The sequence below is a fragment of the Mus caroli genome, unplaced genomic scaffold, assembly GCF_978045245.1.
Source record: "Mus caroli unplaced genomic scaffold, Mus_caroli_1 scaffold_16, whole genome shotgun sequence".
NCBI classification, from domain to species: Eukaryota; Metazoa; Chordata; class Mammalia; order Rodentia; family Muridae; genus Mus; species Mus caroli.
Window position 1 is genome coordinate 99,066,783 of NW_028227271.1, and position 27,088 is coordinate 99,093,870.

The window sequence follows — 27,088 nt, forward strand, 5'->3', positions numbered from 1 at the left end:
CTAAATCTTATATTTAGTTTCTTCTTATATAACACACTTCATCTTTTAAAGGACAAATATAAATTTTTATTATATTCCTTTACCCACCATGACAAACTTCATTCTTTCATTTATAATAAACCAACTTAAAGACTGTAGACAAATTCAGTATCACCATGAAAGCCTAACATCTTATGTGGGACAAAATAGTCTCTTGATGTTGCATCTGCCCTGGTCTTATACAGAACCATAGCTGTGTTAGCTCATACTTGGGTGCTTTATCCAAAAACATAACCTCTGAAACCCAGAGCTTGCACTGTGTCATGCAAAGAGAAGCAAAACCTAATTTCAATAAAATTATTTGACTGATGTAAAAGTTAATTATTTTTTCTTGAATAAATACCTTATTGTCTCTTGTGTGCATTCTAAAGTTTAATGGGTTTTTTTGGTTTTTTTATTTGGTTTTGTTTTGTTTGTTTGTTTGTTTGTTTGTTGGCAACTATGTATTTATTGTGTTTGTGAGGGAGAAACCACAGCAGGAAGAAGACTGGGTCTAGTCTAGAGTTCCTGGTGAAAAACAGGAAGGTTTCTGCTATAACCATCACAGAATGAGACAGGGGCTCTCCCACGGGGCTTCTCGAGCTTCTCAAAGTTCTTCAGGATGATGTCATATAACACAGTGTAAGCATTTCAGATCTCCATGACCATTAGACGGATCTCCTGGTACTCTATCTTGTCCAGCTCATGCACCAGCTGCCGATAATCACCCACGTGGGGCTGGCTTGGCTGCTTTGGCCACTGCATCACCCCTCTAGGAGAAATACTTAAGAGATCTGTGTGTGGAAGCCTTCCAGCTTGGTACAAAGGCTGGTCATCAGCTCAAACGCCTTTTCCCGGACAGCCACACCAAAATTATTCCCATCCTCTCTCCAAGGTATCTGTAGCTGCAACCAGGTAGTGACCAGATTGAGTTGCTCAATAGCATCCTTGATCTCAGGTTTTAGGTGTTTCTGGAGGACCACGATCTTCTCATTGTAGTTCACTGGGCCACAGGGAGGACCTTTGTCGTTTTTATCCCCCTTCTTCTTTTCATCGTTCTCTTCCTTCTCATATTGCTTCTTCTGCTCTTCCTTCTCTTTCTCCTTGACTGGATCAGGTACTGGGATGTCCAATGGAGCCTTCAGATTGCTCAGGTTGGCTTCACTGAGAACTGGCTCCTTTAAGAATGCATCCAACATCTTGGTTCTGGGACTCCGCCAAACTTAGAAACTTAGTCTGCACAGGTGAGAGTGTGCACCACAGAAGCAGACAGCTTCTGGGACAGGCGGGAGCCACAGAACCGCTGAGGCAGCACCCTTTTTGGGCCACAGACATCCAGCCACCCTCCCAGCCAGGGAGGACACCAGTCCGCCCTGCATGGGAGCCCTCTGCCTCAGGAGCAGGGAGCGCCATCTTGGTTCCGGGACTCCACCGAACTTAGGAACTTAGTCTGCACAGGTGAGAGTGTGCACCACAGAAGCTGACAGCTTCTGTGACCTGCCAAAGCAACACAATAACCTGGAAAATGTCCTGTTTTGGGCCTTCATCTTTGGCCAGGAGGAGGTCCAAACACCAGATATCTGTGTACCCTCCCTGTAAGAGGAGAGCTTGCCAGCAGAGAGTGCTCTAACCACTGAAACTCAGATGAGAGAGCCTGTCTCCCAGGTCTGCTGATAGACAATAATCAGAATCACCAGAAGAACAATCTCTAAAGAGAGACAACTATAACAACTCCAGAGATTACCAGATGGTGAAAGGTAAACGTAAGAATCTTACTAACAGAAACCAAGACCACTCACCATCATCAGAACCCAGCACTCCCACTTCGCCCAGTCCAGGGCACCACAACACACCCAAAAAGTTAGACCTGGATTTAAAAGCATATCTCATGATGATGGTAGAGGACATCAAGAAGGACTTTAATAAGTCACTTAAAGAACTACAGGAGAACATTGCTAAAGAGTTACAAGTCCTTAAAGAAAAACAGGATAACACAATCAAACAGGTAGAAGTCCTTAAAGAAAAACAGAAAAAGACAACCAAACAGGTAGAAGTCCTTAAAGAAAAACAGGAAAACACATCCAAACAGGTGATGGAAATGAACAAAACCATACTAGACCTAAAAAGGGAAGTAGACACAATAAAGAAAATCCAAAATGAGGTAACACGGGAGATAGAAACCCTAGGAAAGAAATCTGGAACCATAGATGCGAGCATCAGCAACAGAATACAAGAGATGGAAAAGAGAATCTCAGGTGCAGAAGATTCCATAGAGAACATTGGCACAACAATCAAAGAAAATGGAAAGTGCAAAAAGATCCTAACTCAAAACATCCAGGAAATCCAGGACACAATGAGAAGACCAAACCTACGGATAATAGGAGTAGATGAGAATGAAGATTTTCAACTCAAAGGACCAGCAAATATCTTCAACAAAATTATAGAAGAAAACTTCCCAAATCTAAAGAAAGAGATGCCCATGAACATACAAGAAGCCTACAGAACTCCAAATAGACTGGACCAGAAAAGAAATTCCTCCCGACACATAATAATCAGAACAACAAATGCACTAAATAAAGATAGAATACTAAAAGCAGTAAGAGAAAAAGGCCAAGTAACATATAAAGGCAAGCCTACCAGACTAACAAACTGGCTACACAAAAAAGACCCAGCATTCTGCTGCTTGCAGGAAACTCATCTCAGAGAAAAAGATAGACACTACCTCAGAGTGAAGGGCTGGAAGACGGTTTTCCAAGCAAATGGTATGAAGAAACAGGCTGGAGAGGCCATTCTAATATCTGATAAGATTGACTTCCAACCCAAAGTTATCAAAAAAGACAGGGAAGGGCACTTCATACTCATCAAAGGTAAAATCCTCCAAGAGGAACTATCAATTCTGAATATCTATGCTCCAAATTCAAAGGCAGCCACATTCATTAAAGATACTTTAGTAAAGCTCAAAGCACACATTGCACCTCACACAATAATAGTGGGACTTCAACACACCACTTTCACCAATGGACAGATCATGGAAACAGAAACTAAACAGGGACACAGTGAAACTAACAGAAGTTATGAATCAAATGGATCTGGCAGATATCTACAGAACATTCTATCCTAAAACAAAAGGATATACCTTCTTCTCAGCACCTCATAGTACCTTCTCCAAAATTGACCACATAATTGGTCAAAAAACAGGCCTTAACAATTGCAAAAATATTGATATTGTCCCGTGCATCCTATCAGATCACCATGGACTAAGGCTGATCTTCAATAATAAAATAAATAATAGAAAGCCAACATTCACGTGGAAACTGAACAACACGCTTCTCAATGACACCTTGGACAAGGAAGGAATAAAGAAAGAAATTAAGGACTTTTTAAGAGTTCAATGAAAATGAAGCCACAACATACCCAAACTTATGGGACACAATGAAAGCATTTCTAAGAGGAAAACTCATAGCTCTGAGTGCCTCCAAAAAGAAACTAGAGAGAGCACACATTAGCAGCTTGACAACACACCTAAAAGCTCTAAAACAAAAGGAAGCAAATTCACCCAAGAGGAGTAGATGGCAGGAAATAATCAAACTCAGGGGCGAAATCAACCAAGTGGAAACAAGAAGAACTATTCAAAGAATCAACCAATCAAGGAGCTGGTTCTTTGAGAAAATCTACAAGAAAGATTGACTTACAACCCAAAGCCAGACTCACTAGAGGGCACAGGGAAAGCATCCTAATTAACAAAATCAGAAATGAAAAAGGAGACATAACAACAGATCCTGAAGACATCCAAAACACCATCAGATCCTTCTACAAAAGGCTATACTCAACAAAACTGGAGAACCTGGATGAAATGGAGAAGTTTCTAGACAGATACCAGGTACCAAAGTTGAATCAAGATCAGGTTAATGATCTAAACAGCCCTATATCCCCCAAAGAAATAGAAGCAGTCATTAATAATTTCCCAACCAAAAAAAAAAGCCCAGGACCAGATGGGTTTAGTGCAGAGTTCTATCAGACCTTCAAAGAAGATCTAATCCCAGTTCTTCACAAACTATTCCACAAAATAGAAACAGAAGGTACTCTACCGAACTCATTCTATGAAGTCACAATTACTCTGATACCTAAACCACAAAAAGACCCAACAAAGATAGAAAACTTCAGACCAATATCCCTTATGAATATTGATGCAAAAATCCTCAATAAAGTTCTTCCTAACCGAATCCAAGAACACATCAAAACAATCATCCATCCTGACCAAGTAGGTTTCATCCCAGGGATGCAGGGATGGTTCAATATATGGAAATCCATCAACCTAATCCAGTATATAAACAAACTCAAAGACAAAAACCACATGATCATCTCCTTAGATGTGGAAAAAGCATTTGACAAGATCCAACACCCATTCCTGATAAAAAGTCTTGGAAAGATCAGGAATTCAAGGCCCATACCTAAACATGATAAAAGCAATCTACAGCAAACCAGTAGCCAACATCAAAGTAAATGGTGAGAAGCTTGAAGCAATCCCTCTAAAATCAGGGACTAGACAAGGCTGTCCACTTTCACACAATATGTATTTACTGATAAGTGGATATTAGCCCAAAACTTAGGATACCCAAGATATAAGATACAATTTGCTAAACGCATGAAACTCAAGAAGAATGAAGACCATAGTGTGGACACTGTGCCCCTTCTTACAAGTGGGAACAAAACACCCAGGGAAGGAGTTACAGAGACAAAGTTTGGAGCTTTGATGAAAGGATGGGCCATCTAGAGACTGCCATATCCAGGGATCCATCACATAATCAGCTTCCAAACGCTGACACCATTGCATACACTAGCAAGATTTTGCTGAAAGGACCCAGATATAGCTCTCTCTTGTGAAACTATGTCAGTGCCAAACAAACACAGAAGTGGATGCTCACTGTCAGCTATTGAATGGATCACAGGGCTCCCAATGGAGAAGCTAGAGAAAGTACCCAAGGAGCTAAAGGGATCTGCAACCCTATAGTTGGAACAACATGATGAACTAACCAGTACCCCAGACCTCTTGTCTCTAGCTGCATATGTATCGAAAGATGGCCTAGTCGGCCATCACTGGAAAGAGAGGCCCATTGGACTTGCAAACTTTATCTGCCCCAATATAGGGGAATGTCAGGGCCAAAAGAATTGGAATGGGTGGGTAGGGAAGTGGGGGGGTGGGGTATGGGGGACTTTTGGGATAGCATTGGAAATGTAATTGAGGAAAATACGTAATAAAAATAAGTTCACAGAAAAAAAATAAAAAGCTAAATACACACACACACAAAAAGAATGCATCCAAATATGAGATCTTCTTGGGGAAATAGCTCCCAAGCAGGTTCTCTGTCTTGCTACACTGGTCTTCCCAGAACATATCCACCTTGGCAGGTTTCTAGCTGTGCTTTCGATTTCCCTTCCTGTTGCCCACCCCAGGCTCCTTGTGCAGAGCTCACACACACCCCTTCTCCTGGCTCTGGCCATGACCACACTGAGGGTCCACCCTAAGCCCAAGCCAAGGTGAATGTGTTCCGTGATGTTTAATGTTTATTGATGTGTGTATAGGTTGTGTATGCACGTATAGGTATAGTTCTTGAAACTACAATGGAAACCAAACTCCCTTGAGAGGGTAGTTAAGGGGGAAGCTGGTGGGGAAAGAGTGGCCAGGGAAGGAGAGAGCATAGCCCTGCCTAACACAATTTAAACTGTTTTCCTTGCCTGAGAGAGAGGGAGAGGGGAGGGAGAGGGAGAGACAAGAGAAAGGGAAGAGAGAGTGGAGGGAGGGAGAGGGGGGAGCTCTTAGAAGATGATGACAAGAAGCTTCCCTTCTCTCCTGGGAGAAGTCAGATCTGTCATCTAAATCTTCTGGAGTGGGCTGGCTGAGTGAATAAAGGTCTAGCCCCACAAACCTGTGCTTCAGTTTTTATTCTGGTGAGGTTTGGCTTGGTTTGTTATGGCATTCACTGTTGCATTTCTTCTTCCACTTGCAGTACATCCAATCCCACCTACAGAGTTTAAATTGGCACTTCCCTAAGTACCTGGACTCTAATTACATCTACTCTGTTGATCTCTAAATTCTGTCAAATTCAAGGACTCCACCTACTCTCCAGGACTCCAGGAATGAAGAGCTGAACTCTGATGCTCCCTTGGATTCTCCTGACTTCAACTTCCTCTCATCGAATCCTTCCTAATGATATGATCGTAAACCTGTTCTTAGACATGGGTTTTGATTCCATGTGTACATACATGTGTATATACAGATGAATGTGTGTTTCTTTCCTGTTAGTACAATCCAGGTGTAGAAAACTGAACTCATAGAGAAATCAAAACTTAGTAGAATAATTATATGCAAGAGCACTGAGAGCTGCCACTGCAGGCTGAATTATGGGTCATGCATGCCTCCACACACTTCCTGCAGAACTAATGTAAGAAATAGTCTAGCTACCTACCTCTCCATTTTTTAGAAGAGGAACAACGATAATAACAATAATAACACTAGTAATTAGTGCTCCTGGATGCCCTCTAAACAGAAGCATATTTTGGTTTCTGTCCTTGGGCATCATCGTGGTTCACATGATGCAAAGTAGCCAAGTGGCTTTGACATTTTTCATGGCTTTGTCTTTTCTCCCTGCCCACCCATTCCCACTGTCTTGGCAGCAGCTTGCATTTCGTAATATATTGTTGTTCCTTTGTGAACTGGGCAGCAAAAAAAAAAAAAAAAAAAAACAGTTTCCAGACTCAGAAATCTTTCAGAAAGTGCATGTTTCCGGAGACCATTATTCTATTATTCTAGAAACAAGGCCAAGAATAAACAGGTAATCTCAAATGCTATGCACACTCCAGTGAAGTTTGCTTGGCAGTCCAAGAGGCCTGGGAGCACTCACGAGGCAGAGTTTCACGGAAACTCACCTCCTGGAACTTTGGCGTTCTCATAACCCATATACTCATACCCTATCCCTGCATTAGTCTGGTGTATGGATCCATGTGCTCTCTTTTAGTATTATCTTATTATAAGTGCCTTTTAAGATTGAATTCTGACATAGCTAAGCCTTTGCCAGTGTTCCAATGTCCCAGAAAACCCTTGAAGCTGGCAAACTGGGAATTCAGTAGGAATTCAGTGAGAAGGTTAACTATTCAGTAACATTCAAATTTACTTCTAGTAGAGACAGTGAAACTAATTAAGCATTACAAAGAACAGAGCTAAAATAGCTCAGAGCTAGTCTACAGAGTGTTTACTTTAGGCAGTAGCCAGTCTCACCCATACACAATGGCCTAGCTAATGGGTGGGTTTACCATGTAAAAGTTAGGGAATCCCACTGAGACAGGAATCTTCAGTACAGCCAGGTATAGCAGGTTATATTGCATATTAGAAGTAATTTGGTGAATTCTTGTGACAAATGGAGATTCTCCACAGATACTTAAAAGAACAGCAAAGTTACACTCATACAAGAATTTATCAAGGGCTAGGAAATAGGGGGGTTGTGGTATTGCATTATTCATGAGAAGGTCTGCTAGAGCAGAACCCCTGGTGGTGGCCTTAACAATAGACTAGCTTTACACCTGGCTCCCTTCTTAGTGGCAATGGCCTGGTCCCTGTATAAAAAGTTTGATGCTCGACTTGACAAATTACATTCAGATTCTACACAATCTCCTGTGTGCATCTGTCTGTCATTCCCGCCAACTCCTTGCCCATCTGCACCCAGAGACCCATCCTACACAGACAAGGGACCCAAGAGGGTCTGTGGCACTCAAAGTCTGCCTGCAGAAGGAAGTTCTTGTATGCCAGACAGCTGAGCTCTGCATATTGCCATGTATAATTTTGGTAAAGTTGTCCTGGAACTGTCTCTTGTATTCAGACATCCTCAGGCACCTGGACCAAAGTAGCAGAGCCACCACAGAGAAGAGAGAGGTACAGTAAGAAAAGAATGGGGCCCAGGACCAGAACAACCAATCTTATTCATAAGCAAACATGAAGTGTAGCAGTTATGTGCTCCTGCTTCCATCTTGAACTTACCTGATTACAAATATCCTATCCGTCATTTATAAGGATGTATATTTCCTGACCTCTCCCCCAGAAACGCTGGTTTAAAAAGTTGAGCTGTCCTGTTGAGAGAAACTACATTCTCAGTGGTGATAGCCCAGGAAAATCTCCATATATACAAATCTGGAACACAGGAACCATATGACATCAGGGAGCTCTTCCATGCATCCCTTTCTTCTTCAGCCAGTTAAGTAATAGTTGTTAAGCTTAATCCCTGCAAATCTTTGTCAGACCCTCAAGACAATAGGAACAGTAGCTAACTTTATTGTATTTAATATCCCAACCTCAGTTTTACCTCCCTACTCCCCTCCTCTCCTCTCCCTACCATCCATTTTTCCTCCATTTCTCTCAGAGAAGAGCCAGCCTCAATGATATCAACCAGCCATGACAGTCAAACAGTAGTAAGATTAGGCACCTCCTCTTCAATTGGCTAGGCAAGGCATCTAGTAGAGGGAAGAGGTCCTAAAGGTAGGTATCAGAGTCAGATACAGCCCCTTCTCCCACTGTTAGAAGTCCCACAAGGAGGCCAAGCTGTACAACTGTAACATATGTGGACAGGGCCTAAATCAGGTCCATGCAGGATCCCTGGTTGGTGGTTCACTCTCTGTGAGCCTCTATGGGCCCAGGTTACTTGTTTCTGTGGGTTTTCTTGAGGTGTCCTTGATCCCTTTAGGTCCTACAATCCTTCCTCCCCCTCTTCCACAGGATTCCCTAAACTCCACCTAATGTTTGTCTGTGGGTTTCTAACAGCTAGTACTTATATAGTTTCAGATACTGTTTCAAATATTTTGCATATTTAATATTCCCAATAACACCCCAAAGCAGATACTAGTAGTAGTAGTAGTAGTAGTAGTAGTAGTAGTAGTAGTAGTAGTACTTTAAAGATACAGAAACAGGTACACAGAGATTAAGGTATTTTCCAAAAGTAACCTGGATGGTATGGAGTTACAGCTAGGAATTAATCCGTTTCCTGTCTACTGAGTCCAGCCTCTTAATGACTCCCACTAAAACCCTAGCCAAACTTCAACCCTCAGGCAAATGTTGAATAGTTCAGGAACTCCAGATTAGGTCTTCAATAGAGAACAAGTACAATCCTGGAGCAACCTAGTAATATAATAGCAGTGCCTTACAGAAAACCTATATCAGTCTCCAGAGCCACAAAAGTAATAGGGAAGCTGTTTCCACTACAGTAAACTGATTTTTGCCTGTCCAATTAAATCATTTCAGCAAAATGATAAAACAAAAATCCTGTGATTAAAAACCGAATGTTAGAGATTGCAGCTCTGGGCTTCCTCCTTTATACAGCTAAGACCGCTGATTCTGAAGGACCTCGGAGCTTCTCCAAAATCACACACTAAGTGTCAGGAAACTCCAGAAGTTCCTGGTTCCCAGATTTCTTTTTATGGAATCAAAATAAGCCTGTCAGCCATGCAGATTTATTTTTTTTAACTAATAAAAGTAACCATGACAGGTGTCTGTCAGTGTGAAGATAAGATGAAAAAAATAAAGACAACAACGTCTGGTTGATGAGGTTCACCATGGCACCAAATGAAAAACCAAGTAACCTAAACCAATGGCTGTGTCCATAAGGATGGTGAAGACAAGGGCAATGGCAGTCACACAGACTTCCAATACTCAGATAGCCACCAGCTGGCCTGTACTGAGGTGGAGAGCAGAAGACTACAGTTGGAATTAGAGAATGAGCTGTGACCCTTACTACCTAGGTAATGAGACTAGAAGTCAATAAACAAGATCTGTGACACCATAAACGTCAACATGACCACCACAAGAAAGGTTCTCAACACCATCGTCTTTTTGGTAGAACATTGTCATTCAACACTTAGTTTTCCTGCCTTCAGTGTGGTAACAATTATTATACCACAATCCTGAGCTGAGAGCCGCATGCATAAATGGAGACCAGAGGCATCTCCCTCTGTTCTCCCTTTTTTTGAACTTCTACCAGCACAGCAATAACTAAAACAATAATGATGAAATTCTTCAGAAATCAAGCTCCAGCAAGTCCTAAAGACAGGCTGCTCAGTACATGTCAAGACCGTTATCAGTGGGACCATGCATGACTCATTTCTGCCACCCAGCACCGCCCAGAGGTCACAAGAGCTGTGAAGTTAATGGGTACTTGACATGGAAACTCTTGTTGCTAATATTACCAAATTCTCTGCTTTTCTTCTGCAACTGGAGTAGGCGTTCACTTCAATGGCAGATTGAAAAGCAGAGTAGAACATCAAAACTGTGTTATTATCCAAGAAAGACTTCACTCTATTCTCAGAAAACAACAATATCAACAACAACAACAAAAAAAACCACAGAAAACATAAAAACATAGCAGTGATTTGAATTTGTCAAGTGAGCAAGTCAGAGAAAGGGGTTGCCAAGGAAAGGAAGTTCCCAAGTCTAGTCACTTGACAGCCAGTAAGGAGTTTCCAAGCCTAGAACTCTGGGACATCTCAATCTAGGCAGAAATCAAAACTCCTTGTTAATTTGCCTAGAAGTCCAGAAGCATTCTGGCGGCACCACCACAATATGCAACCAGAATACTAAAGCGTGTTGTCTCTATCACAGAAGACAATGAACAATGATGGCGATTCAGTTGTTAAGTTGCTCTGATTCAGAGATCTCAAGGTCTGAGAAGGCAGATATTAACAGTCTTTAAAAAAAAAAAAACAAACACAAACAAACAACAGACTACTTTGTGTCTCGCCTCCATCCAGCCTGGATTTATCAGGAAGGAGCAAAACGAAGGTAATCAGTCAGTGCTCCCAGAGCTCAGTCTTGCCCCTTGGGTCAGGGTCCTCAGCTGCATCTCAGAGAGCTGTGATGGCTGTGCCTCTTTAGTTATGATTGCTTGGATGCTTCTGCCATTCTCTGGAAGTCTGGGTTCAGATAGTTGATTTGTAGTAGTAACAACCTTCTCCTCTTCCTGTGGTCTATTGCCTGGAAGGGGAGAATGGGATTTCAGAACAAGCCAACTGCTACTAGTGTTTCTACGCTATTAAATGATCTATATGTGTAGATTTCTTTAAACAATGTAGAGTACAAATATGTCATATAGAAGATAAAAGTGCCCTAGTTGGTAACTCTTGCCACCTATCAATGTGTCTTAGAGTTCCTAAAAAAAAAAAAAAAAATTAATGAGTATAAACATCTTAACTCATCTATCCAGAATTCTTAACATCTTAGTGATAGGTGACTTTATTATTTAAAAAGGTTAAGGGAAACATATTACAATTGAAAGAGAAAAGAAAAAAGGTATTGCTAACCATAACTTTTCTACTAAGTGAGAAAGGGTGCTTTACTGGGTTTCAGCATGATGCAGCTCAGAATTAATAACTATGTGGAAATAGCTTGCTGTGGACCAGAAGTTTCACCTGATCTCACAAGGTTCAGATACAAATCTACTTCTTAGTGTCTATGTCCTGCCTGGTTCCTGGGACTGTGACTAGGGACAGTTTTACTCCTAGGATTAGATTGTACTAGATGACACATTTTACTGGAAGAAAATAAGATTTGCTTGAGTAGATAATCTGAATGAAGCATATAAATCTTTTATATCTAGGAACAAAATCAGAAATGAAGTCAGAGACTTGCAAAAAGACTTGGCGACTACTGTTTGGAAGAGGTAAGAAGCTGCAGGATAAGGCATGAAGATCGTTTCTAGAAATTAGAAAACAACCCTGGCCAACCACCTATGAACAAATGTGTCTTCATTCCTACAAACAGAGGAACTTAAATTTGCCAAGACACTGATTCATTTGGGAGCAGTGCTTTCCCCAGAGCCTAGCAGAACTTAGCCTGTTCAACTTCTTGGCTTCTTTCTCGAGGTAGACCCGGAGATCCTAGGCATGCCATGCTATATTTCTGATGTGTAGATGTGAATTCAGACATGACCACAAATTTCCAATCACAGCTTCCAGGTTTTGGTCATTATCATCGTTCAGGCTTTGTTCTATCTCACATTTGAATTTGTGTGTGTGTGTGTGTGTGTGTGTGTGTGTGTGTGTGTAGTGAGTTTTCAAAGCTAGCATAGTTACCATTTTCTTAGCTTATCTTTCTTCTAGGTATTTCAGATTTTCCTTCCGACCATTTTGCTTTTCTCCAAAATACCTTTTTAATCAGTGACTATTAGGGGAAAACACTCCATCTTAACTGTTCTTGAAAGCATTTTTATTCAACTTATTTAAGATGGTTTGTCTGGTCATGTAGCTCTACACCAGTGCCTCTCAACCTGTGGCAGGTGTTTCATATTAGATATCCTGCATTTGTGATAATTATGATTGCTAACAATATCTAAATTGCAGTTATGAAGTAGCATTGAAATAATTTTATGGTTTGGGGTCACCATAACATGAGGTGGCAGCATTAGGAAGGTTGAGAATCCCTTCTCTAAACAAACTTCTTTTCTTTCACATGCTTGACAATATGATTTTGTGGTTATTTAGACTTTACTATTGCTGTTGAGATGCCAGTGGCTAGACACAGAGCTACCAGTGTATTTCAGTGTGTACAGTGGTTGACTGGCATGCTAGAGCCTCTGGGTTGGATCCCTAGTCCTGTATGGCTCCGGGGGTGGTAGGTTATGTATGTAACTCCAGCACTCATGAAACAGGAAGAGGAAGGTCAAGAATTCAAGGTCATTCTCGGCCACACAGTGAGTTTAAGAACATCCTACACTGCATGAAATCCTGTCCCAAAATAAAAATAATTAAATGTTGTTGGTGACTTGCCTTTGTGTTTATGATTTTTTTAATCTCTCTTTCCTGTTGTACAGAGTCTAGACATGCATTTCTTTTCCTGGTATTAGCATTGCAGTGGTTTTCTATTGAAGTGTGTTAAGTTAACACAGATTATTATCTTAGGCGGGGGTGTGGTGGCGCAAGCCTTTAATCCCAGCACTCGGGAGGCAGAGACAGGCAGATTTCTGAGTTCGAGGCCAGCCTGGTCTACAGAGTGAGTTCCAGGACAGCCAGGGCTACACAGAGAAAACCTGTCTCGAAAAACAAAAAAACAAAACAAAAAAACAAACAAACACAGATTATTATCTTAAAACAGTGTCTATGTGTTAGTTCAAGTCTATACATGAACAGTACTGCATGGCACAGCTAGGATCTCAGGATCTATTTTGAAGCTGACAGCAGATGTCAAACAAGCTGCATTTTGCTAGATCTGGCGGAAATCCTGTTCTCAAACTGATCAATTTCTGGCAGATTTAATAATAAGATCTTTGTATTCCAAAGGAGTAACTGGGGCCCAATTTTATTTGCTAGTTCTCTGATTATATATATTAAAGGTTACTTGACTTTAAAATATAATTCTTCCTGTACTTCCCTTCTCTATTTTTTCCCACCCTCTATCCTAGAAATGGCCCCTTTGTACTTTGCTGGTTTCTGCAGTTACTCTAGGGTATGTGCTCCTGTCTGAAGATTTGGAGCTAGGAGCTCCAATGAGAGAGAACATGAAATCTATGACCTTCAAGTCTGAGTTACGTCACTCAATATGATCTTTTCTAGTTACATTTATTTATTTGCAGAGCTCATGGTTTCATTTTTCTTCCAGGTAAATAGAATTCCACAGTGTACTTATGTACATATATGCATACATATTTAGATCACTGGCCAAAGTCGTGTTGAACAAGGATGACACCAATGGACATGCCACTGTGGATGGAGAAAACTCATAAACCTTACATAAAGAACCACAGATAAAAGAGGAAAGCTAGGAGCTGGAGAATACTCTTCCAATGATGAGCCCACCAATTAGTTACCACATATCACATATCCAGTGGTGAGCCCTGAAACATACATAAGTAGCATTATATACTATATATGTACATATATACTATACATATACATATACGTATACGTATACATATTCATATACATATACATGTGCTTGCAAAAACAATTAGTGAGAAACTAATTTGAAAGAGATTGAGGAGGGATATGAGAGTCCAGGAGAGTTTTCTTTAATGATGTGACCCCTGGTAGAATGACCACATTCCAAGGCATAACCCGCACTGAGGAGTAGGTAAGAAACAGAAATTGGATTCAGTAAGATGGAGGGAGAAAAAGGTGAAGGAGGGGGAGTGGCCCATGACATCATTTTGATAGACAACCAATGCAAAACTGTAAACTTCTCACTTCTTGTGGTCAGCCTACCCTTAATAAGTCCAAATTCAGGATGCCTTTATTTTCAAATTACCTAAGCTGCTATATTTTTTACTTTCTACATGTTTTAATTTGTGCACACATACAAACACACACACACACATGCACTCATACCCACACCAACACATAGATTATAATATAATTATATCATTCTCCCCTTCCCTTTCCTTTCTCCAACTCCTCTCATACACTACCCCACCTTTCTTTCTTTCAAATTCATAATATCTTTATTTAAGACCAGGTCACCTGGGCACGGAGTTGGAGGACACCCCCAAGGTCCCTAGAGGACTCTCCACAAGATCTTAGGACCTCTGGTGAGTGGAACACAACTTCTGTTCCAATCCAATCGCTCGGGACCTGAGACAGCATTAGGGAAGCAGAAAACCCAGCCTGACCAGAGTCACAAATCCCTTCCTGTCCGTGCCAGCAGTGGGTCACCTGGGCGCTGAGTCAACAGACACTCCCAAGGTCCATAGAGGACAGCTTCTGAGGCAGACCCCAATTCAGGCTCCAGACATCCAGGAACCTTCCCTGCCAGAGGAGAGGTGTCCGCCCTGCCTGGGAGGGCTTTGCCAGAGCACCTGGGGGTGGGGGGGGCATCTTGGTTTCCTCGTCCTTCCAAGACAAGTCTGCACAGGTGAGAGTGTGGACTACAGAAGTTAACAGCTTCTGGGACAGGCCCTGTTTCAGGCCTTCATCTTCTGCCAGGAGGCAGGTCCAAATGCCAGATATCTATGTACCTTCCCTGCAAGAGGAGACTTTGCCAGAAGAGAGTGCTCTGACCACAGTAACTCAGGAGAGACCTAGTCTCCCAGGTCTACTGATAAAGGCTAACAGAATCACGAGAGGAACAAGCTCTAACTAGAGTCAACTGTAACAACTAACTCAAGAGATTACCAGATGGCAAAAGGCAAACATAAGAAACTTAATAACAGAAACCAAGACAACTCACAATCATCAGAACGCAGCACTCCCACCTGACCCCGTTCTGGGCACCCCAACACACCAGAAAAGCTAGACCCGGATTTAAAAGCATATCTCATGAGGATGCTAGAGGACATCAAAAGGACTTTAATAACTCACTTAAAGAAATACAGGAGAACACTGCTAAAGGGTTACAAGTCCTTAAAGGAAAACAGGAAAACACAACCAAACAGGTAGAAGTTCTTAAAGAAAAACAGGAAAACACATCCAAACAGGTGATGGAAATGAACAAAACCACACTTGACCTAAAAAAGGAAGTAGACACAATAAAGAAAACCCAAAGTGAGGCAACGCTGGAGATAGAAACCCTAGGAAAAAAATCTGGAACCATAGATGCCAGCATCAGCATCAGAATACAAGAGATGGAAGAGAGAATCTCAGGTGCAGAAGATTCCATAGAGAGCATTGGCACAACAATCAAAGAAAACGCAAAATGCAAAAAGAGCCTAACTCAAAACATCCAAAAATTCAGGACACAAGGAAAAGACCAAACCTACTAATAATAGGAGTAGATGAGAATGAAGATGTTCAACATAAAAGGCCAGCAAATATATTAAACAAAATTATAAAAGAAAACTTCCCAATCCTAAAGAAAGAGATGCCCATGAACATACAAGAAGGCTACAGAACTCCAAATAGACTGGACCAGAAAAGAAATTCCTCCCATCACATAATAATCAGAACAACAAATACACTAAAAAAAGATAGAATATTTTAAAAGGTAATAGAAAAAGGTCAAGTAACATATAAAGGCAGGCCTATCAGAATTACGCCAGACTTTTCACCAGAGATTATGAAAGCCAGAAGATCCTGGAAAGATGTTATACAGACACTAAGAAAAAAAAAATGCCAACCCAGGCTACTATACCCAGCAAAACTCTTGATTAACACAGATGGAGAAACCAAAGTATTCCACAATAAAACCAAATTCACACGATATCTTTCCATGAATCCAGCCCTTGAAAGGAAAAGGGAAAACACCAACACAAGGACAGAAACCAAGCCCTAGAAAAACCAAGAAAGTAATCTTTCAACAAACCTTAAAGAAGACAGCCACAAGAACAGAATGCCAACTCTAACAACAAAAATAATAGGAAGCAACAATTACTTTTCCTTAATATCTCTTAATATCAATGGACTTAATTCCCCAATAAAAAGACATAGACTAACAGACTGGCTAATAAACAGGACCCAACATTCTGCTGCTTACGATAAACTCATCTCAGGGAAAAAGACAGACATTACATCAGAATGAAAGACTGGAAAACAATTTTCCAAGCAAATGGTCTAAAGAAACAAGCTGGAGTAGCCATTCTAATATTGAATAAAATTGACTTCCAATGCAATGTTATCAAAAAAGACAAAGGAGGGACACTTCATACTCATCAAAGGTAAAATCTTCCAAGAGGAACTCTCAATTCTGAATATCTATGCTCCAAATGTAAGGGCAGCCACATTCATTAAAAAAACTTTAGTGAAGCTCAAAGCACACATTGCAGGACACAATAATAATGGGAGACTTCAACACACCTCTTTCATCAATGGACAGATCATGGAATCAGAAACTAAACAGGGACACAGTGAAACTAACAGAAGTTATGAAACAAATGGATTTAACAGATATTTACAGAACATTTTATCCTAAAACAAAAGGATATACCTTCTTCTCAGCACCTCATGGTACCTTCTCCAAAACTGACCATATAATTGGTCGAAAAACAGGACTCTAGAGATACAAAATTATTGAAATTGTCCCATACATCCTATCAGATAACCATGGACTAAGGCTGATCTTCAATAACAAAATAAATAATAGAAAGCCAACATTCACATGGAAACTGAACAACACTCTTCTCAATGATACCTTGGTCAAGGAAGGAATAAAGAAAGAAATTAAAGACTTTTTAGAGTTTAATGAAAATGAAGCCAAAACATACCCAAACTTATGGACACAATGAAAGCATTCCTAAGAGAAAAACTCATAGCTCTGAGTGCCTCCAAAAAGAAACTAGAGAGAGCACACATTAGCAGCTTGACAACACACCTAAAAGCTCTAGAACAAAAGGAAGCAAATTCACCCAAGAGGAGTAGGAAGTGAAAGATCTGTATAATAAAAACTTCAGGTCTCTGAAGAAAGAAATTATAGAAGATCTCAGAAGATGGAAAGATCTCCCATGCTCATGGATTGGCAGGATCAACATTGTAAAAATGGCTATCTTGCCAAAAGCAATCTACAGATTCAATGCAATCCCCATCAAAATTCCAAAAACTCTTCTCAAGGATAAAAGAACCTCTGGTGGAATCACCATGCCGGACCTAAAGCTTTACTACAGAGCAATTGTGATAAAAAAAAAAAAAAAAAACTGCATGGTACTGGTATAGTGACAGACAAATAGACCAATGGAATAGAATTGAAGACCCAAAAATGAACCCACACACCTATGGTCACTTGATCTTCGACAAGGGAGCTAAAAACATCCAGTGGAAGAAAGACAGCATTTTCAACAAATGGTGCTGGCACAACTGGTTGTTAACATGTAGAAGAATGCAAATCGATCCATTCCTATCTCCTTGTACTAAGGTCAAGTCTAAGTGGATCAAGGAACTTCACATAAAACCAGAGACACTGAAACTTATAGAGGAGAAAGTGGGGAAAAGCCTTGAAGATATGGGCACAGGGGAAAAATTCTTGAATAGAACAGCAATGGCTTGTGCTGTAAGATCGAGAATTGACAAGTGGGACCTCATGAAACTGCAAAGCTTCTGCAAGGCTAAAGACACCATCAATAAGACAAAAAAACCACCAACAGATTGGGAAAGGATCTTCACCTATCCTAAATCAGATAAGGGACTGATATCCAATATATATAAAGAACTCAAGAAGGTGGACTCCAGAAAGTCAAAAAAACCCATTAAAAAATGGGGCTCAGAACTGAACAAAGAATTCTCACCTGAGGAATACCGAATGGCAGAGAAGCACCTGAAAAAATGTTCAACATCCTTAATCATCAGGGAAATGCAAATCAAAACAACCCTGAGATTCTACCTCACACCAGTCAGAATGGCTAAGATCAAAAATTCAGGTGACAGCAGATGCTGGCGAGGATGTGGAGAAAGAGAAACACTCCTCCATTGTTGGTGGGATTGCAAGCTTGTACAACCACTCTGGAAATCAGTCTGGCGGTTCCTCAGAAAATTGGACATAGTACTACCGGAGGATCCAGCAATACCTCTCCTGGGCATATATCCAGAAGATGTCCCAACCGGTAAAAAGGACACATGCTCCACTATGTTCATAGCAGCCTTATTTATAATAGCCAGAAGCTGGAAAGAACCCAGATGTCCTTCAACAGAGGAATGGATACAGAAATTATGGTACATTTACACAATGGAGTACTACTCATCTATTAAAAAGAATGAATTTATGAAATTCCTAGCCAAATGGATGGACCTGGAGGGCATCATCTTGAGTGAGGTAACACAATCACAAAAGAACTCACACAATATGTATTCACTGATAAGTGGATATTAGCCCAAAACTTAGGATACCCAAGATATAAGATACAATTTGCTAAACGCATGAAACTCAAGAAGAATGAAGACCAAAGTGTGGACACTGTGCCCCTTCTTAGAATTGGGAACAAAACACCCAGGGAAGGAGTTACAGAAACAAAGTTCATAGCTGTGATGAAAGGATGGACCATTTAGAGACTGCCGTATCCAGGGATCCATCCCATAATCAGCTTCTAAACGCTGACACCATTGCATACACTAGCAAGATTTTGCTGAAAGGACCCAAATATAGCTGTCTCTTGTGAGACGATGCCGGGGCCTAGCAAACACAGGAGTGGATGCTCACAGTCAGCTATTGGATGTATCACAGGGCTCCCAATGGAGAAGCTAGAGAAAGTACCCAAGGAGCTAAAGGGATCTGCAACCCTATAGTTGGAACAACATGATGTACTAAGCAGTACCCCGGAGCTCTTGTCTCTAGCTGCATATGTATTGAAAGATGGCCTAGTCGGCCATCACTGGAAAGAGAGGCCCATTGGACTTGCAAACTTTATATGCCCCAATATAGGGGAATGCCAGGGCCAAAAGAATGGGAATGGGTGGGTAGGGAAGTGGGGGGCGCTATGGGGGACTTTTGGAATAGCATTGGAAATGTAATTGAGGAAAATATGTAATAAAAATTATTAAAGATTAAAAAAAAATAAATAAATTTTTAAAAAAAGAAACTAGAGAGAGCACAAAATAGCAGCTTGACAACACACCTAAAAGCTCTAGAACAAAAGGAACCAAATTCACCCAAGAGGAGTGGACAGCAGGAAATTATGAAACTCAGGTGTGAATTCAACCAAGTGGATACAGAAGAACTATTCAAAGAATCAACCAAACAAGGAGCTGGTTCATTGAGAAAATCAACAAGATAGATAAACCCGTACCCATACTCACTAGAGGGCACAGGGTCAGCATCCTAATTAACAAAATCAGAAATGAAAAGGGAGACATAACAACAGATCCTGAAGACATCCAAAACACCATCAGATCCTTCTAAAAAAGGCTACACTCAACAAAACTGGAAAACCTGGACAAAATGGAGACATTTCTAGACAGATACCAGGTACCAAAGTTAAATCAGGATCAGGTTAATGATCTAAACAGTCCTATATCCCCTAAAGAAAGAGAATAGAAGTAGCTGGATATAAAATTAACTCGAATAAGTCAATGGCCTTTCTCTACACAAAGAATAAACAGGCTGAGAAAGAAATTAGGGAAACAACACCCTTCTCAATAGTCACAAATAATATAAAATACCTTGGCATGACTCTAACTAAGAAAGTGAAAGATCTGTATGATAAAAACTTCAAGTCTCTGAAGAAAGAAATGAAAGAAGATCTCAGAAGATGGAAAGATCTCCCATGCTCATGGATTGGCAGGATCAACATTGTAAAAATGGCTATCTTGCCAAAAGCAATCTACAGACTCAATGCAATCCCCATCAAAATTCCAACTCAATTCTTCAATGAATTAGAAAGGGCAATTTGAAAATTCATCTGGAATAACAAAAAAAGTAGGATAGCAAAAACTCTTCTCAAGGATAAAAGAACCTCTGGTGGAATCACCATGCCCGACCTAAAGCTGTACTACAGAGCAATTGTGATAAAAACTGCGTGGTACTGGTATAGTGACAGACAAATAGACCAATGGAATAGAATTGAAGACCCAGAAATGAACCCACACACCTACGGTCACTTGATCTTTGACAAGGGAGCTAAAAACATCCAGTGGAAGAAAGACAGCATTTTCAACAAATGGTGCTGGCACAACTGGCGATTATCATGTAGAAGAATGCGAATTGATCCATTACTATCTCCTTGTACTAAGGTCAAATCTAAGTGGATCAAGGAGCTCCACATAAAACCAGAGACACTGAAACTTATGGATGAGAAAGTGTGGAAAAGCCTAGCAAACACAGAAGTGGATGCTCACAGTCAGCCATTGGATGGATCACAGGGCCCCGAATGGAGGAGCTAGAGAAAGTGCCCAAGGAGCTAAAGGGGTCTGCAATCCTATAGGTGGAACAACAATATGAACTAACCAGTATCCCCAGAGTTAGTGTCTCTAGCTGCTTATGTAGCAGAAGATGGTTTAGTCAGCCATCATTGGAAAGAGAGGCCCTTTGGTCTTGCAAACTTTATATGTGCCAGTACACGAGAATGCCCGGCCAAGAAGTGGGAGTTGGTTGGTAGGGGATTGGGGGAGGATATGGGGGACTTTTGGGATAGCATTGGAAATGTAAATGAAGAAAATACCTAATAAATAATAAAAAGAGTTGTTACACAGTGTAATGAATTTACATACATATATACATATTCATAAATATATAAATACAACCTGCTCAGTACATGCAATGTTACTTGTATGTGTATGTTTTCAGAGATGACCATTGATACAGTGCTCCCTGAGGAGTCATAGACTACCATAACCCTAACACCAAGCACAGGAAGCTCTCGTTTGAGTTTTTCGTCAGTGTTTTCCAAGAAAATCCCAAAACATTATAGGCTACTGGCCTGCCCTTGGTTGCCCCTGCGGTGGGAGGTAAGTCACTGTTGCTGAACACTCCATTCACTTACATGCTAGTTTCTAAATTGCCTCCCCAAAACAAACATAGGCTAACAACAACAAAATCCAGGAGCCAGAATGAAAATTTTTCTTTGGAATGTTTAAGAGTTATTCAAGTGACTCCTAAAACAATACAGACTACTATCAATGTAGTCCTTGCTTAAGAGAAGGGCTTACTGCTAACACCACACACTTAGGACTCAGAACTCAGATGACTCTAGCTTCTATGGTATACAAGTTGTCAGTGGAGGGAGGCAACTCAAGAGTCCTACCCAGCTGCAAAACCTGTGAAGCACAACAATGATCAGCATGATAAGATATCCAAAGAATGAAATGAGAATCCCTCGTGTGTTGGTAATAACCAACAGCTGTCTAATTAGACTTAAGTCTCATGCAACAGGAAGGAATGCATGCCTTGTATGGGAAACCTAGCTAGCTTCTCAAGGTTTGTGAGGGCATGGACCTTAGAAAAGAATCTACCACCATGACTTGGCTAAACCAGAGTAATCACTCACTACAACTCAAATCTCATCCTTCAATGCTGTGGGTACAGATAAGTGTGGGTAGCTCCCACACCTCATCAAACAGAGCCTCTATTTACAGCAAATGGAGTCTATCACAAAAACAAACAAACCACAACTGAACACAATACAGCGACAGATCATGAGGAGCCCGGCCTCAGTGGATACACTTATACCACAGCTCCTATATCTATGGCTTGGCTCAGGGAGTATTCTGGAAGAAAGGGTAAAAAGATTGTCTGATCCAGAATACCAGGAAGTTGGCTGTGAAACAGTCTCTCCTAGAAATGGCTGAGTAAACAAGACTGGAACAATTTCATTATCAATAAATCTGGTGACATGAAAGTGGGTAAAATGTCATGGGACCCACCCATAGACAAATAACCACAGGCAACTAATAGCAGCCAGAGAATTAGCCTCTCCTGGATATAAGTCCCCTTATTGGTTACTCAATGAATACGGGTCCATATACACACAAACAACAAAAAAAGACCCAGAAAGTTGATTATATATTTGTGGATACTTATGCACACACACACACACACACACACACACACACACACACACACACACACATATATATATATATATATATATATATATATATATATGAAACAGTAATAATTAAAGAAATAGAGGCTAGCAATGTAAGCATGGGAAGGTCATAGGAGGGATTGGAGGAAAAATATCTGGGACGGGGCTGGAGGGAGGAAAGGGGTAGTGGGAAAGGAATATAATTCTCTTTTAACTAAAAATATATTAATAAAATAGGAGTAAATGAACTTTCATCATTAATGTAGATTGGATGAAGTAACTTATTTTTCTGTCACCTAAAGGAGGCTCTCACCCAACATCTTCTCATTCTCATACGGAAGAACCAGTTCACACACACACACACACACACACACACACACACACACACACACACGGCCAAAGATTAGTACATTCTTTTGAGAACTACAGGACAAGTTCAAAATTGATATTGTAGCACCTCAGCTGATCGTGTGAAAAATCCCTGTGACAGGGCCTGTCATGCATGACATCATCTGGGTCATAGGTTCTGGTGGAAAAGGTCACTTTAAAGGTCCCTTCTCTTTTAGCTCATTCTAGTCATGAAAGCCACCAACGACAGCTAAAAGTCATCAACTTTCAAAGGTTCAGACCTGCACCCAGTAACAGGGAATCCAGACCTCCTGACTTGTAGGTTATGACACAGCATCGCCATGCTGTGACATGTTTGCAGCTCTCACTTCTGCCCTGACACCTCTGCAATGCTAAAGGGGGTTTCCTACATCTCCCCTCCTCGTGCTTTTCTGAACTCACCCAGATTTTATTTACATATGTTTCACTAATCCTCAGTGGCCCCAGGCAGTAATTATATTAAACCCCCAAAATCGAATAAAATAGTTAATATAAAACTGTAACATTGCTGTCAAAAGGAAGACGATAATTGTGACATGGGCTCCACGGAAATGGAGAAGTGGTCAAGTCACTTTGCTATTTTTACCTGCCTCTAATTATAGAAGGAATTGTATGTATTTAATCAAATGTGCAATCACACAGACAGTGACTCAGAGCTCTGAGAAGAGTCAAACCACGTTGACAGCAACTATGCTCAAAAGATCCTAATCTTTCACTTCTGCTATTACTTTATTCATCTTCCGGGTGTTAATAAATCAACATTGGCCTGGAGGTTCTCATCTGTAAGGTGAAGGACTTGGAGAACAGGATCTCTAGTTTCCTTTTCAGGGAAAAGTCTATGCTTTTGAGGGGTTTACAGAAAAGGAAACAAGGATACGGGGTAAAGTTGAAGAGTTACACAGAAGAAAACAGGAACCAGGAAGTAAAATTTTATAGTCTCTAGACATCCAGGCACCTTCCCTGCCAGAGGAGGGCTCTGCTGCAGAGCACCTGGGGGAGCCATCTTGGGTCCCAGATCCCTCACAGACTAGTCTGCTCAGGTGAGAGTACAGACTACAGAAGGTACACAGATTCTGGGACAGGCCCTGTTTCAGGCCTTCATCTTAAGCCAGGAGGGAGGTCTGAACACCAGATATCTGTGCACCGTCCCTGCAAAAGGAAAGCTTGCCTGCAGAGAGTACTATGACCACTGAAACTCAGGAGAGAGGTACACTCCCAGGTCTGCTGACAGAGGCTAACAGAATCACAGGAGGAACAAGCTCCAACCAGAGACAACTATAACAACTAACTCCAGAGATTACCAGATGGCAAAAGGCAAACATAAGAATCTTACTAATAGAAACAAAGACCACTCATCATCATTAGAACCCAGCACTCCCACCTCAGCCAGGCCTAGATACCCAACATACCCAAAATGCAAGATTCAGTATTAAAATCATATCTCTTGATGCTGGTAGAGGACATCAGGAAGGACTTTAAACTCCTTAAAGAAATACAGGAGAACACTGCTAAACAGGTAGAATTCCTTAAAGAAATACAGGAAAACACAACCAAACAGGTGATGGAATTGAACAAAACCATACAAGACCTAAAAAGGGAAGTAGACACAATAAAGAAAACCAAAAGTGAGACAACTCTGGAGATAGAAACCCTAGGAAAGAAATCTGGAACCGTATATGCAAACATCAGAAACAGAATACAAGAGATGGAAGAGAGAATCTCATGTGCAGAAGATTCCATAGAGAACATCGGTACAACAATCAAAGAAAATTCAAAATGCACAAAGATCATAAATAAAACCATCCAGGAAATTCAGGACACAATGAGAAGACCAAACCTACGGATACTAGGAGTAAATGAGAATGAAGATTTTTCAAATTTTAGGGCCAGGAAATATCTTCAACAAAATTATAGAAGAAAACTTCCCAATTCTAAAGAAAGAGATTCCCATGAACATATAAGAAGCCTACAGAACTCCAAATAGACTGGACCAGAAAAGAAATTCCTCCCGACACATAATAATCAGAACAACAAATGCACTAAAAAAAGATAGAATATTAAAAGCAGTAAAGGAAAAAGGTCAAGTAACATATAAAGGCAGGCCTATCAGAATTACACCGGATTTTTCACCAGAGACTATGAAAGCCAGAATATCCTGGACAGATGATATGCAGACACTAAGAGAACAGAAATGCCAGCCCAGGCTACTATACCCAGCAAAACTCTTGATTACCATAGATGGAGAAAAAAAGTATTCCATGATAAAACCAAATCCAAACAATATCTTTCCACGAATCCAGCCCTTCAAAGGATAATAAAGTGAAAACACCAACAGAAGGACAGAAACCACACCCTCGAAAAAGCAAGAAAGTAATCCTTCAACAAACCTAAAAGAAGACAGCCACAAGAACAGAATCCACACTTTAACAAGAAAATAACAATTACTTTTCTTTAATTTCTCTTAACATCAGTGGACTCAATTCCCCAATAAAAAGACATAGACTAATAGAATGGCTACACAAACAGGACCCAACATTTTGTTGCTTACAGGAAACTCAACTCAGGGAAAAGGACAGGCACTACCTCAGAGTGAAAGGCTGGAAAACAATTTTACAAGCAAATGGTCTGAAGAAACAAGCTGGAGTAGCCATTCTAATATCGAATAAAATTGACTTCCAACCCAAAGTTATCAAAAAAGACATGGAGGGGTACTTCATACTCATCAAAGAGAAAATCTACCAAGATGAACTCTCAATCCTGAATATCTATGCTCCAACTACAAGGGCAACCACATTCATTAAAGAAATTATACTAAAGCTCAAAGCACACATTGCACCTCACACAATAATAGTGGGACACTTCAACACCCCACTCTCACCAATGGGCAGATCCTGGAAACAGAAACTAAAGAGAGACACTAACAGAAGTTATGAAACAAATGGATTTAATTGGTATCTACAGAACATTTTATCCTAAAACAAAAGAACATACCTTCATCTCAGTGCCACTTGGTACCTCCTCCAAAATTGACAATATAATTGGTCAAAAAACAGGCCTCTACAGATACAAAAATATTGAAATTGTCCAATGCATCCTATCTGATCACCACGGACTAAGGCTGATCTTCAATAACAACATAAATAATAGAAAACCAACATTCACGTGGAAACTGAACAACACTCTACTCGATTCCTTGGTCAAGGATGGAATAAAGAAAGAAATTGAAGAATTTTTAGAATTTAATGAAAATGAAGCCACAACACACCCAAACTTATGGGACACAATTAAGGCAGTCCTAAGAGGAAAACTCATAGCCCTGGGTGCCTCCAAAAAGAAAGTACAGAGAGCATACACCAGCATGTGTATGAAGAGCCCTAGAACTAAAGGAAGCAAATTCACCCAAGAGGAGTAGATAGGAGTAAATAATCAAACTCAGGGGTGAAATCAACCAAGTAGAAACAAGAACTATTCAAAGAATCAACCAAAACAGGAGCTGGTTCTTTGAGAAAATCAACAAGAAAAATAAACCCTTAGCCAGACTAACTAGAGGACACAGGGACAGTATCCTAATTAACAAAATCAAAAATGAAAAAGGAGACATAAAAACAGAACCTGAGGAAATTCAAAACATCATCAGATCCTACTACAAAAGGCTATACTCAACAAAACTGGAAAACCAGGATGAAATGGAAAACTTCTTAGACAGATACCAGGTACCAAAGTTAAATTTTCTCCTAAAGAAATAGAAACACTCATCAATAGCCCCCCAACCAAAAAAAGCCCAGGACCAGATGGGTTTAGTGCAGAGTTCTATTAGACCTTCAAAGAAGACCTAATTCCAACTCTTCTCAAACCATTCCACAAAATAGAATCAGAAGGTACTCTACCCAATTCATTCTATGAAGCCACAATTACTCTAATACCTAAACCACACAAAGATCCAACAAAAAAAGAGAACTTCAGACCAATTTCCCTTATGAATATCGATGCAAAAATACTCTATAACATCCTCACAAACTGAATCCAAGAACACATCAAAACGATCATCCATCATGACCAAGTAGGATTCAACCCAGCGATGCAAGGATGGTTTAATGTATGGAAATCCAACAACGTAATCCACTATATAAACAAACTCAAAGACAAAAACCACATGATCATCTCGTTAGATGCTGAGAAAGCATTTGACAAAATCCAACACCCATTCATGATAAAAGTCTTGGAAAGATCAGGAATTCAAGGCCCATACCTAGACATAATAAAAGCAATCTACAACA

The 27,088-nt window shown here is 40.5% G+C and overlaps 1 pseudogene; it reads right to left on the reverse strand.

Annotated features, from left to right (window-relative positions):
- Positions 1-537: 537 nt before the first annotated feature.
- The window catches only part of LOC110310728 (proteasome activator complex subunit 1-like), a 56,234-nt pseudogene continuing 29,683 nt past the window's right edge, over positions 538-27,088 (reverse strand).